The 12,981-nt window shown below is 34.2% G+C and overlaps 1 protein-coding gene across 2 annotated transcripts in view; it reads left to right on the forward strand.

Annotated features, from left to right (window-relative positions):
- Positions 1 to 6,260, forward strand: part of LOC113234060 (prolactin-releasing peptide receptor-like) — a 108,572-nt gene extending 102,312 nt beyond the window's left edge. Inside the window, exons 3-4 of one of the 2 annotated variants that reach the window (XR_003310769.1) lie at positions 5,391 to 5,460; positions 6,023 to 6,260. The gene's annotated coding sequence lies outside the window, so the exon portion shown is untranslated. Of the gene's footprint in view, positions 1 to 5,390; positions 5,529 to 6,022 lie in introns of those variants that run through there. The other variant, XM_026469296.1, reaches the window with a different exon arrangement.
- The last annotated feature ends 6,721 nt before the right edge of the window (positions 6,261 to 12,981 follow it).

Raw genomic sequence — 12,981 nt, forward strand, 5'->3', positions numbered from 1 at the left:
GCTTATTTGGTCCCAACACAATCTCTTGAGTCTTCGGTGTCTAACTCTACCGAATTTGATTAACGTAACTAAATAGGAGCTTGGATACGGTTTACTGGAGTAAATAGTGTTTGAATTAGTATAACAAAGTTTGAGCAGTACTTGATTTGTACAGTTTTAGATCGAAGTAGTAAATTATGTTTTTTATGCTACCAAGCGACGCCGTCGCGACGGTTCGAACAAGTAGCATGCCTAGTGGTAAGCGGCATGTCTACCCGTAACAGTTAATAATAATAATAATAATAATGATAATAAATTTATTTGCTATAATCATAATACAACATGCATAGTGTATAGTAAGTAAGTATCAAAGAATCAGTACATACGACCGCTGGTACTTAAAAAAGGAAAACCTGCGCTACAAATACCAGCAAACCTTCCAATGGCGTAGTAAAATTTACAATGTATTACGTTATTTTATTTATACATTATGCAAAAATAGTAATAAGAACTAGTAGTAATTTGTGGAGACAGCAAATAAGTAAAATTAATCTAAATTATATATTTTTTATAAATAAGTCATTCTCCCACTGAAAGTGTGTGCGTGCGTGCGTGCGTGCGTGCGTGCGTGCGTGCGTCCGTGCGTGCGTGCGTGCGTGCGTGCGTGTTTGTGAAGATTTCATCATAATTGAGCAGCATGACGAAGATATTCTGTTTCTTCATATGACAGTTTTAGAAGCCATTTAGTTATCATATTCTTACACTCATATTTATTTTTTAGATGATGTCTTTTGTTGTATAAGAATCGTCCCAAAAAGTAAAAGAACTTTTGGCTGAAAGAAGTTTTACAGTTAACTTTTCGGGGAATGGCATTCACACGTCTACCGTATTGCAAAGGAAAGTATATACTGGGAGGGGCAGTGTGTTGTCGTAGTAAACTTTGGAGAACAAAGAGTTGTGTACTACTTAGAGCTTTAAATCGCAAAGATCTGTAGGGCACTGCTACTTTACCCGTTACCATAAGCCTTCAAACTAGAGGCTTACCCAAGCAGCACACCCATATCTAAATATATACTATAAGATATCTAATAAAATTTAATTGGATTGAATATTTTAAGAGTTCTAAATCTACTGAAGACGCACTACAACGTGTTTGTCAATAACTACAAACACTACAGAATGTCTATAAATTAAATATATCTAGAATAAACTTAAGAACACTAGTTTTTAGAGTATTAATAGACTTTACTGGATGTGTATAGAACAATTTTACTAAAAATAATCAGTTGTTCTATAGATGAACTTAAAATAAGGACTATAAGAGTAAATCTTAAGAGAGATTACACTTAATTAAGTTGTTTGGTATTAAGAAGGTGTTAAAATTTTGACTTGAGTGAAATAAATCTATAAGAAAAAAGTCTTTTTTCTAAAACCATTTAAAGAGAACTACTATCTAAATCTATACCATATTAAGACTATTTATAGATATAACAGTTTTAAGGCTTATAAAGTGTGCTCCTTAGGTAGGCTGGTTCCAGAGCAGTGCGGAATTATCTGCAGACTGTCTGCACGGAGTGCCGAAGCGGAGTGACAGGTTTAGCTTTAGAACATCGTTTTACAGTGACGTAGATTGCTCCGTACGGAACACGCTTCGCGTGAACTCCGCGCTGACCACCCGTGCGTTCGTTGTAGGCGACTGTCTTCCGTGAATATCCACAATAAATTAAATACTCGATTTAGATCGGTTTTAGATTTAGAGCAGGCTGACAGTACGCACAGCTGTGAAATCAGTCTTATAGAAGCGATACAGTGGCGTCACTGTGTACTATTTTTCTTAAAATATTTGGAAGCGTAGTTACTGTCGTGATACGCGCCCGTCTTTTTTGCGGTCACAATTAGTGAACTAAAAATTGCTGAAGCGCTATAGACTGCGCCACTGCAGCACGTCTAACTTGAAAGTGCTCTAAGGCATAATCTGACAGGTCTCATGTGTAACTTCACCAAAAGGTGCTGTTTACTATATCACCGTTACCATATTATCACCTTTATAAGATATCTTATTGAAGTGTCGATGCGTTCAATTTATACGGGAAAAGAAATAGTATTTTATACAATAAGTTACATAATGAGGGTTCTTAAAGTCGAGTATCGTGTTTAGGCCACGAGGCTAATAGGAGGCCATAGGTACGAGATTTGAAGACCTCATTTTGCAATGATTGCATATAATACTTTTTCTATGACTAAGTAAAATAATGAAACACGACCAATATATCACACTGCTTTTACAATAGTGTCGTAACTCAAAATATGTGAAATTTAAGATTATACTATTACTGAACGCAAAATTGGATTCTCTACAGGTGAATAAAACCGTCGTTACAATATTGTGAGAAACAATTTAAAAATATCTACTTAACTCAAAATGAGACAATTTTTTGTGAGCTAATTCTAGACAAAGCAGTCCTTACTATAGAATAGAAAGCTATTGTTTCAATTTTATTTTTAAATATATTTGGCAAGCTGGAAATTGTTTAGATGTCTGTAATAAATTTCAACATATACATAAATATTAATAATTTTTCACCGGAAGTATGTAATTCGTTTTTCATATATTCTGAAAAAAATACACTTTTTGAGTTAATACACTATTGTATTCACAGTGCGATTTAATAAAATATGTACAAAATATGTTAGCGATCCATGGCAACAAACTCAAATAAAAGCCGAATAAACGCTACAAAACAAAAAACCAAAGAGATGGAGTAGAAGTGGCCAGGTACCGCTTATATTTTAACTACTCGTAATTAAAAAAAAGAAAGAGAAAAGAAGGGAAAGGGAAATAAGGCCTGGTTGCAAGACCTATTTTGTCAATCAGGAGGCAGTTCTAAGTACTATGTTCTTTTTTTGAAACTTATTATACTTCTTTGAAACACAGAACTATAATATTCATTATAATTATATAATACTCATTATATTGTAAACTATAATTAAATTTTTCAGTTCAGTAGCAAGTACCATAGACGAAAGAATTTTGATTCAGAAATGGTTTATGAAATAATAATGGACAGATTAATAGAGTGCAGGAGTACAAAAACTTATTAATATTACCCCCGTCGCTCTAAGGGATTTCGTTTAGGCACTCTATATTATACCATCATCATCTACGTATATGTATGTTCTTTTGATGAGCTTGGGCCTTTTAATGAGAATTTTCAAACCACCATAACGCCCCATCTTATATAATTAAATTGATTAAAATTTAATTAAGAGGCCATCTTCATTTACTTTCAATCTTAGTTTGGCCCATTTTTTTAATTCAGTTAACACCGACTTTTAATATTGACGTTGTATTAAGGAATTAAATTTCGTTCTTATAACAGATGGCTGTTTCCTCTTAGAATGTAATCACACGAATTGCATTACGACTAAATCGTATCTACAATAGAGTCATCGGATTGCGGCTGACATTAATAGAGTCTTTGTCCTGCGGAAAAGTGCTGTTAGGGCAATTTGCAAACTTAGCCTTCAAGAGAGTCTTAAAGAAATTAACATTCTTATACCGTCCATTACATTACAACCTACTCTATGTTAAAAAGTACAGTAAATTTTTCATGAAAAATAAATTAGACAAAACATTAACACAGGAAATAAAATAAAGTGTCCATTCCTGACAGTCGTCTATTTCTTCTTAGTAGTTATCTTCATTGCTGAAAGTCGTGCCTCCGAAAGGTTTTCGGGTCTTTATGGACAATTTTCTTCCATCTGGTTCTGTCTTCGGCCTCTCTGACGGCAGTTATTATATAAACCAGTGAGGGCGTTCACTTGATCAATCCATGGGCTAGGCGATCGACCACGTCTCTGTCTCTCCATCTTACCTACCACAACCAGTTTGCCAAGGTCGTCTGGTTGTCGGGGAGCAATATGACCATAATACTTTAAGATTCTCTGGTAGCATATTATGTAAAATCTATCTGTTATATTAAGCTGTTTAATTCTATCTCTACATACCCAATTAATTCAAAGGGCAATGTATACGCTTCTGTAATATAATTCCCACTAATGTTCCACATTTGACATCATGAGGTTTAAAATAGACGTGTGAAAAATCTTTACGCAAAAGGTGTGCTGAGTACTTTGAACACTAAAACATGTGGTGATTAATTTATTTATTTCAGGATGTTTTAATCTGTGATATTGTAAACGATAAATTGTATCATTGGTATAATGAAACCATATGCGATCATAAGTGTATTGCATTTTATAAAGGTGATTTTATTACATCGATACCTCCAATGAATACTACGCCAACTTTATTTTTTGGTCATTTTCTGTTATTTTTGTAAACAGTCGTAAGTAATTATTTACCAATATTATGCTCCCCAAATTTTGTGGAAAAAAAATTAAGAAACAAAATTAAAAATAAAAACAGAACAGGTCCAAAAATTACACACATAAAAGTCATAAAACACTACGAATTACTTATAATAATATGATATTTTGTAACTTTCCTATTTAACCTCCTAGGACCCACCAAACTATAATGAGAAAAGCGTTAAGGCGAGTTACACGAGGGGAGATGGAAAAACTGTTAAGCTAGATCAAATGGTTTGGGTTAACGACGTACAAGCGGAGTCTAAGCGTTGCGAAACGCGGAAAAACTAAAATCCGTTGCCCACCATACCGAACTCGCAACGAGAAATCCGCGGGTAATAGGTCCCTGAACATCTACCCACAGATTTGAAAAGTGTTACAAACGACAAAACGTGTATGGCGCGTATCTGAGCAAAACGCTGCGTGAGTCAAGTTTTACGAAAGATTGTAGAGGTGTAGTGCGGTGAGAGGGGCCCGAATGCTCAAGGTCATTTGCTCGGGGAAACGCCTTAATACCCGACTAAAACGCCTTAATTAATTCTACAGAGTCGATGAGTTTCTTTTGAAATGACTGTAATTTTGTTTAACTTGACTTCGTTGTATTTAGACAATCTGTAGTTATACTACTTTATTTTATATTCATTATTATTGTTTGCGTTAGTGTCGATCATATTATCCTTTGACATTGTATTTTTAATTGTAATATTGTGACATTGATAATATGAAATAAAGGATTCTATTCTATTCTATTCTATTCTATTCTAGGTATTTACTATTAAATAACGGTTTTATAAAAATATACGACACACCTAAGGATATTGTCTAAATAATGTGCCAATTCGTAAATGATAGGCTGTACTTTACTCGATCGTCTAAAATCCCGAAAATAAAAGCTAAAAAATAAAAGTGTAAAACAAATTATTTAAGAATAAAATATTTAACTTTGCACATAATTTTTGTACGGAGATCTTTCTCTTTAAATATTATAGAGAACTTCCACCATAGTAGTCTGTATTAATATTTTATATATATTGTTTCAGATATACCCTCTAGACGCTACAACGATGAACAAGAATCGACAGCAGTTCAAACAAATCGTGTATCTTTAAAATTAATTGTTTATGAAAATAATTAAGAACAACGGCGAACATAGCTTCATGCTTTTTGACCATACCATTATATGTCTTAACAAAAAAAAATTGAGTAAATACATATTGGTAACTCGGCACAAATAATTTTTTTGTGAATCGTGCTATCGAGCCCCGATATCGGGAACTTTTTTGTCAGTTTTATAACTTTCTCGCGTGGCATATTTCGAGAAGGAATTATCTACTTTATTTTTTGTAATAAAGTCGTCGATCTTTTATGACAGATCGATCGAATCAGTACATTTGATATTACGTGAACTTAATGTGGACCTATACGTGTGTAGGTACTGAAAATCTTTATTTGGCCGCTTCAACAGACGTCGTTCTACGTTAAGAAACTGACAGTTGTAGATTGTAGGTTACATTCTAAGTAGTTATTTGAGTTCCTTTTAAATATGATTTTATTTCCAAACCTTTGGTATTACTAGAAAAATCTAATGTATTTATTTAATCCAATCTTGTAAATATGACATTCGAAGACGCTAAAGAATTCTTTTTACAATGATTTCGCCATTGTTCTTTAAATTATTGAAATCATTACGAAATTTTGCGGCACAATTTTTTCTTATCTGCTTCTTGTGATGAGTTTGAAAATCGTATATTAAATTTAATATGTAAATGCCTCATTGACAATTTAAGCCGATTTATTGTAAGCTTGTAATAGATCAATATATGTGAATAAATGAAGTAGGAACGCTTTTTAAGTGTTCCTACTTCATTTATTCTGGTATATGTGTTTAACAGAATAAATGAGGAACTTCGTTCGTTGTATTATATATAGATATGCAATAAAGGAACTTCTTTTAAGAAGGGATTGGCAAATTCATGCAAAAACGAATTCTATGAACAAAGAATCTTTTTTGTATGAGCAATAAATATTATAACACCCGGCTCGGTGTAATAAAGGCCATATTTGCAAAATGAGAACTTTTCAGGGGAGTGGTTTAAATATTGTACAAATGAAATTAGTCGATAACTTTTTATGCTTAAATAATGACTTATAACTTATAAAATTTCACATACGCATAGTTTATTTCATGCACTTCGTATTATTTTTATGATTTTCATGTGATAAAAACACTTTTGACATATGATCACATGTTACTTTTTACACCAAGGGTTTAAACTATATTTTTTAAATATGTAATAGTCACACAATGCAACTTGTGTGACTGTTACATATGTAACGTATAATAGTCATATAAGCTTGGCAACAAACTCGTCTGGTGCTAAGCGACGATGTGACCGACGTTGATATGCTATCTTCTAAAAAATATATATTCACTTTTGCCTTGAATGGCCTAAAGAGCAATGCCCCCATGCGCGCTGCCAATGCATTGCGTCGTTGCAAAGCTATGATTTCAACGCACCGAGTGTAACAGGAGTAAGAGCGAGGTCGCATAGTGCGTCGGCGTCGCGTTGGCGTCGCGTTGTGACGCTGCGTTGTACAATAATATAAATCAGAACGCCACCACAAACACCTTAGTACGTTGAAATCGCAACGTTGCGATGACTGAACACCCTTTGAGTCGTCGCTTATTGACTAATTATTCATTAACCAATGCGGTGTTTCAATATAACGCTGTTTATTTACGCATAGCAGCTCCCCTTCTCACTTCGTTTCCTGGTCCCTTGTCCAACGCGCATGCGTTCCGTAACCGTGCGCCGTTTCAATGCATGTGGCATGTAGTTCTAATTTACATATAGTACAACGCAACGTCGTCACCGCTCTGGAGTAGCAACACCAATGCATTGCATTATGCGTGATCGGAACTGAGGGAGTTAATTTACCCAAAGTATAAAAGTTTTCTTAGTATGGACATACCCATTTCGTCATCAATACGTGTGAAATTTCTTCTTTTATTAATGTTCTTAGTTTGTTTTATAAACATTCCAAAATATAGATTGTCTCATGTTTATTTATTAAATGGCTAACTACCTAACGCTCGAAGTTGTCCGAGATTATGTCTACCTCGGGCAAACCCTGCAACGAGGCAGATACAGCTTCGAGAGTGAAATAGCTAGGAGAGCGCAACTGGGTTGGGCAGCTTTTGGGAAACTGCGTCATGTCATCCCGTCACCACTCCCACAGTGCCTGGAGTCCAGGGATTACAACCAATGCGTCCTACCGGTCATGACTTATGGAGCCGAGACGTGGAATATGACGGTAAAACTGGCCCACAGACTACACGTCACTCAGCGAGCTATGGAAAGGTCTATGCTAGGTAACTCGTTAGGGTCCGGTACGAAGTTATCACATTGTGTTAGTTAGGCATAAAACTAAAGTTTTGGACATCGTCCAGAAATGTAGCAAGCTGACGTGACAGTGGGCTGCCCACATCTGTCGCAGAACCGATGAGCGATGGAGTAGACGGGTTCTCGAGTCGAGACCACGTCTCGGCAAACATAACGTAGGACATCGCCCTGCAAGATAGACCGACGATCTGAACAAGGTCGCAGGTAGCGGCTGGATGCGGAAAACGGGTGATCGGACACTATGGCTACACTCCCCAAGCGTAACAACACTTCATAGGAAGTAATAATTAATTGCCAATGCGCTCATGTTTCAATAAATAATAGCCATCAATAACCAGTTCCGGGAAGTTCCGGGATTTGTAGAAGGCAATGTCCACATTATTGTTTAGGTTAGATAAATTAACTCCCCCAATTCCGACCACTGATTATGAGGCATCGCATAAACAGTTGTTCTCGGGAAACAAAGATACTGGTACTATGTATATTTGCCATATACATGCTGAAGGAGGGAGCAAAACGCTTTGTGCGAGTGGGTGGGTAGAAACAGAAATTAAATGGCAACGCAGAGTCAGAAAGATACCTTACGCCGTTAGCCGGAAACACTCATCAAAGTGAAAAAAAAAAAACAACTTATGTAGTTATTTTCTTCTGGTTAATCGTTCGTATGTTATATAATCTTGAATATACATATATTATTTTTTATATATAAGTTACTGTACAATAATAACTAGTCAGTGTTTTAATGATTACTCTATTAGTAATAACTAAAGTAGTATAAATTGCAGAATTGTAAATAAAATCAAGCAAGTATCCAAAGGCCTAAAATTAATTTTCGATCAAATCGAATTGATTGAATTCGTAGAGAAATTATGAATACAAATCATTTGAGCGAAACTAAAATGTATTTCGATGTTGTTGGGTATAATTTTGGTTGGTGATCTCTGATGAAACGTTTGAGCCCGATTTCAGACTAAATAATTTTAATCAATGTACATAGAATTAGTATAATATTGTATATTGTACAAAATTTATGGAGTATAATTATTTATCATATAGTTAAATTATGTAGAATAATTTTAAATTAGGAAATGAAATTTCTAATTATACGTAGCTTTATTAATGTTAGTTATTGTGTAAAAGTGAAGTTTATATTTATGTATTATCCATACAATTTAATACTAGGCCTAAACTTTTGTTAGAGGAGTCCCTTGCACCGCAGAGCGATGTGTGTATATTAAGATTTGTAATAAAATGTCCTGTACACAATTATTATACGAACAAAAATGTCATTTATTACACTTTGTCAATCTGATCATTTTATTAGTTAAATGATGTTTGTAAAAGAATATGATTATCGATTAAATACTATTATGATAAGTATGTAACTTGTTAGTTACAATCGTAGTTAGATTTTTTCGGTAGATAAAATATTTGAAAGAAATAATTATTTAGTATATACAAATGTAGTATACACTTTAAAAATATTCATTTGTGTACGTAATAAATTGTATATTTGTATCTAAGCTACGTATATTTGGAACAACTAGTTTGAAATATCGTTTAAAACATCAGAGACATTAATCAAAAGTAAAATATTATACTATAATACTATTAAATGACTTAGAAAATATAAAAAAAAAAAAACAAAAAAATTTAAATTTTATTGTAAATTTCTAATGAAAATCAGTTAATGGCGATAATTACTTTGAAAATCTGCTTGAAGTACCTATTACAGAATATTTAAGCACCTAGTATATTATATTAGTGATACGTAATATGTTAATGATGTGGAGAAATAAATGAGGCTGGTTGTTTTTTATCTACGTGTTATTATTTAATTTAAGTTATATAATTTAATTTTTCTCCTATCGATTTTATTAGTTTTGTTCGCAGATAGATAGATAAAACTTTATTCAGCACAAATAGTAGCAAAAACAAACATTTACGATAATTTGACAAGGTATAACACAAAAGCACATAGAACTTAAATTAGTATACATTGATATACCTAAACAAATATTTAACAAAAAAGGACAAAATTTTTTTACTGTTACGAACCTATTTGCCACAGTTTGTACTGAAATGGCCCTGACTCAGCATAAATAATTTAGACCGTGAATTTCTGCCAATACCATATTAATATAATAGCGTATAATAATATAATAATAGCATATAATATAATAGCGTACTATTAATACAATAGTACTGCTCTACTGATACAATAGAAACTGCTTCAGTGACTGAAAGGTTACTATGCTTGACTGCCACACAGAGGTCCCGGGTTCGATTCCCGAGCCGGGAGAAATGTTTATATGGCCTACATTTATTTCTCTCGTGAGTTTGGGTATAATTTGTGGTTGTCTTTGTGTGTCCATGGCACCCGGGATAAAGGGCTTCCCTAGTGCGGGGTTGAGTGTGTGCGCCTTAATGTGTCTTAACTTAAAAAATGTATTTTTTCAGAATCGATGAAAAACGAATTAATCACTTCCTGTGAAATATTATTAAAATTTTATGTATAGGCTAAAGCTTACTACTGACATTTAAACAATTTCCTACTTGCCAAATATATTAAAAAATAAAAGCGTAAAAATAATTTCATATTTTTGAGTAACGAAATGTTTTCTCACAAAAAGTTTATCTCATTTTGAATTAAGAACACATCTTTTAATTGTTTTTTACAATATTCCAAATGCGGTTTTATTAATGTATACATTTTACGTTCAGCAATAGTAAAATCTTGAATTTCACAAATTTTGAGTTATAACACCATTGCAATAGCAGTGCGATATGGTAACCCAGTAAGCCACGCCAAACACCACAGTGAAGCACACCTGGAACAAGAAGCAGCTCCTAATGTTTCTTGCCCATTCTTTTCAGGGGAATCTGCGCGCGATTGCATCGCTACACTTGCGATTTATAGGCGATTGCATTGATACAAACGCGCGACTGCATCAGTGCAGTCGCCTAAGTTGAATAATTATATATGAAAAATCTGTATAGGTTTATGCACATTATTTTGTTTTGTTAATTGTAAAATTAAAAGTGAAATTAATAAATACATTAAACAAAGAAATTAGTTAATTATTATAAAACGTGCATCGCATTTGCATCGCGTTTGTATCGCGTTTGCATCGCTTTTGCATCGCGCTTGCATCGCGTTTGCATCGCTTTTGCATCCCGCTTGCATCGCGTTTGTAACGTGTTTGCAGCGCGTTTGTAACGCGTTTGCATGGCACTTGCATCGCGCTTGTATCGCGTTTGCTTCGCTGCTAAAAGTCGGCGTATGTAACCGCTCACGCTCTTACAAGAGCAATAGAGTTTAATCACTATGACCATTTCAAGTGAATTTGCTCACCTCGGAAATAGAGATGATTATGAGTTTGAGTTTGAGCTTGAATACGCAAATACATGTAACTCTCAAATTATATATGTATCAACTGCCTCGGTGGCCGAACAGTTACCATGTTGGGCTACCACGCAGAGTTTCTGGGTTCGATTCCCGGGCTGGGAGAAATATTTGTATGGCCTACATATATTTCTCTCGTGAGTTTGAGTGTAATTTGTGGTTGTCTATGTGTGTCCATGGCACCCGCTATTCAGGGTTTCCCTAGTGTGGTGCTATGAGTGTGTTATTATTATTATTAATTATGTAAATATCAGTGATCAACAGTGGCGCCTTTACGTGGCTTAAATTCATATGAATGACAGTGGCATCTTAAGGCGAGTCAGCGGAGGAGAAGAGGGGAAAAACATTTTTGATAGATCAAATGGTTAAATAAGTCTTACAAAAATATACGCTACACCTAAGGATTTCATCTAAATAATGTGCTAATGTGTTACACGACAGGATGTACTTTATCCATTCATATAAAATTTTTAGTAGCTGTAGACCTCCTTCTAAAAGAGTTTGTCCAGGGAAGTACTGCCACCTTACCTATTTCTGCCGCCAAGCAGTAATGTGAAAATTACTATGGTCCGGTTTGGAAGGGTAAGGGTTCTGGTATCTTTGCGATTTAAAGCTCTAAGGGACACCGCAACTGTTATGGATAGGCATGTCATCATCGTGTCGCTAACCACCAGGTGCATGACTTGTTCGTTCCGCCACTTGGTGTAATAAAATAAACAAAGACCTTATCCAGTATTACATATCAATTGGCAATTACATAGTAATGTGGAACTAAACATTTCAAAACAGTGAGAAATTACTCATAATGAGGATTTTTTTTTTAAATTATTGGAATGACTGGATCACCTTAATATATTTCGGTAATTTGTGCTATATTTGAGCGCCTTTGTAGATTAAGATTTTTACTAATTATAATGCAAAGTGCCTTATTCTGAGTTAAGTAAGCTGATCGTATCTTTCTAAAAAAAAAGGTCACTAGATCAAAGTATTGCTTCCAGCAAAATTTTCCATAAAACATGGATTTGTTAATTAGCAGTAGAAGTGCTTTTATACTGAGATTTTGTTTTCACAAATTATAAAGTTATTTTGATTCAATTCACCGTTGGAAATAAAAAATAAATGATTCATTCGCACTTCCGCTTTTTTCTCCTAATAATTTGTGTTTTCACGTCCATTTTTTTCAATTGATTATTATGGGTATTCTATAGGTAGGTGTCTTACGTCATTAGAGCAGGAGATGAGTTAAAATCAGATGGTACGGTTAACTGAATTTAATAACAAATTTTACTGACTATTTGTAATTGAATTTATTACTAATACATTATGATAGATTTTTCTTAGTGTGCTATGTGTGTTCTTTGCTAGCGAAGTTGTTTTTGCCAATATCTCAAGTATGTCATTATCTTGCAATGTGTTGATGCTGTGGCTACATGAGTATGACCCGTTGATGAGGTCATTTTCTATAACATTTTAAAGTATGGCGCTATATTGCGGTTTATTCTTAACTGAACATATATAACTCAACAACCTGGATATTCAGGAGCGTGTGTATATACCGACACATATTTATAAAGATAACCACAAATTACATCCAAACTCACGAGAGAAATAAATGTAGGCCATGCAAATATTTTTCCCGACCCGAGTATCACTCCCGGTACCTCTGCGTGGCGGACAATCATAGTAACCGTTCGGCCACAGAGGCACTTAATAATCACACACTTCTTCATCTTCAGCAAGTAAATTAACAAATCACAGTCTGAAAATGATTTATTTTATTTATTTATCTAAATGGAAGATCCACGGTTTAATATTAAAATA

Source organism: Hyposmocoma kahamanoa, unplaced genomic scaffold, assembly GCF_003589595.1.
Source record: "Hyposmocoma kahamanoa isolate Upper Pololo Valley unplaced genomic scaffold, ASM358959v1 81, whole genome shotgun sequence".
NCBI classification, from domain to species: Eukaryota; Metazoa; Arthropoda; class Insecta; order Lepidoptera; family Cosmopterigidae; genus Hyposmocoma; species Hyposmocoma kahamanoa.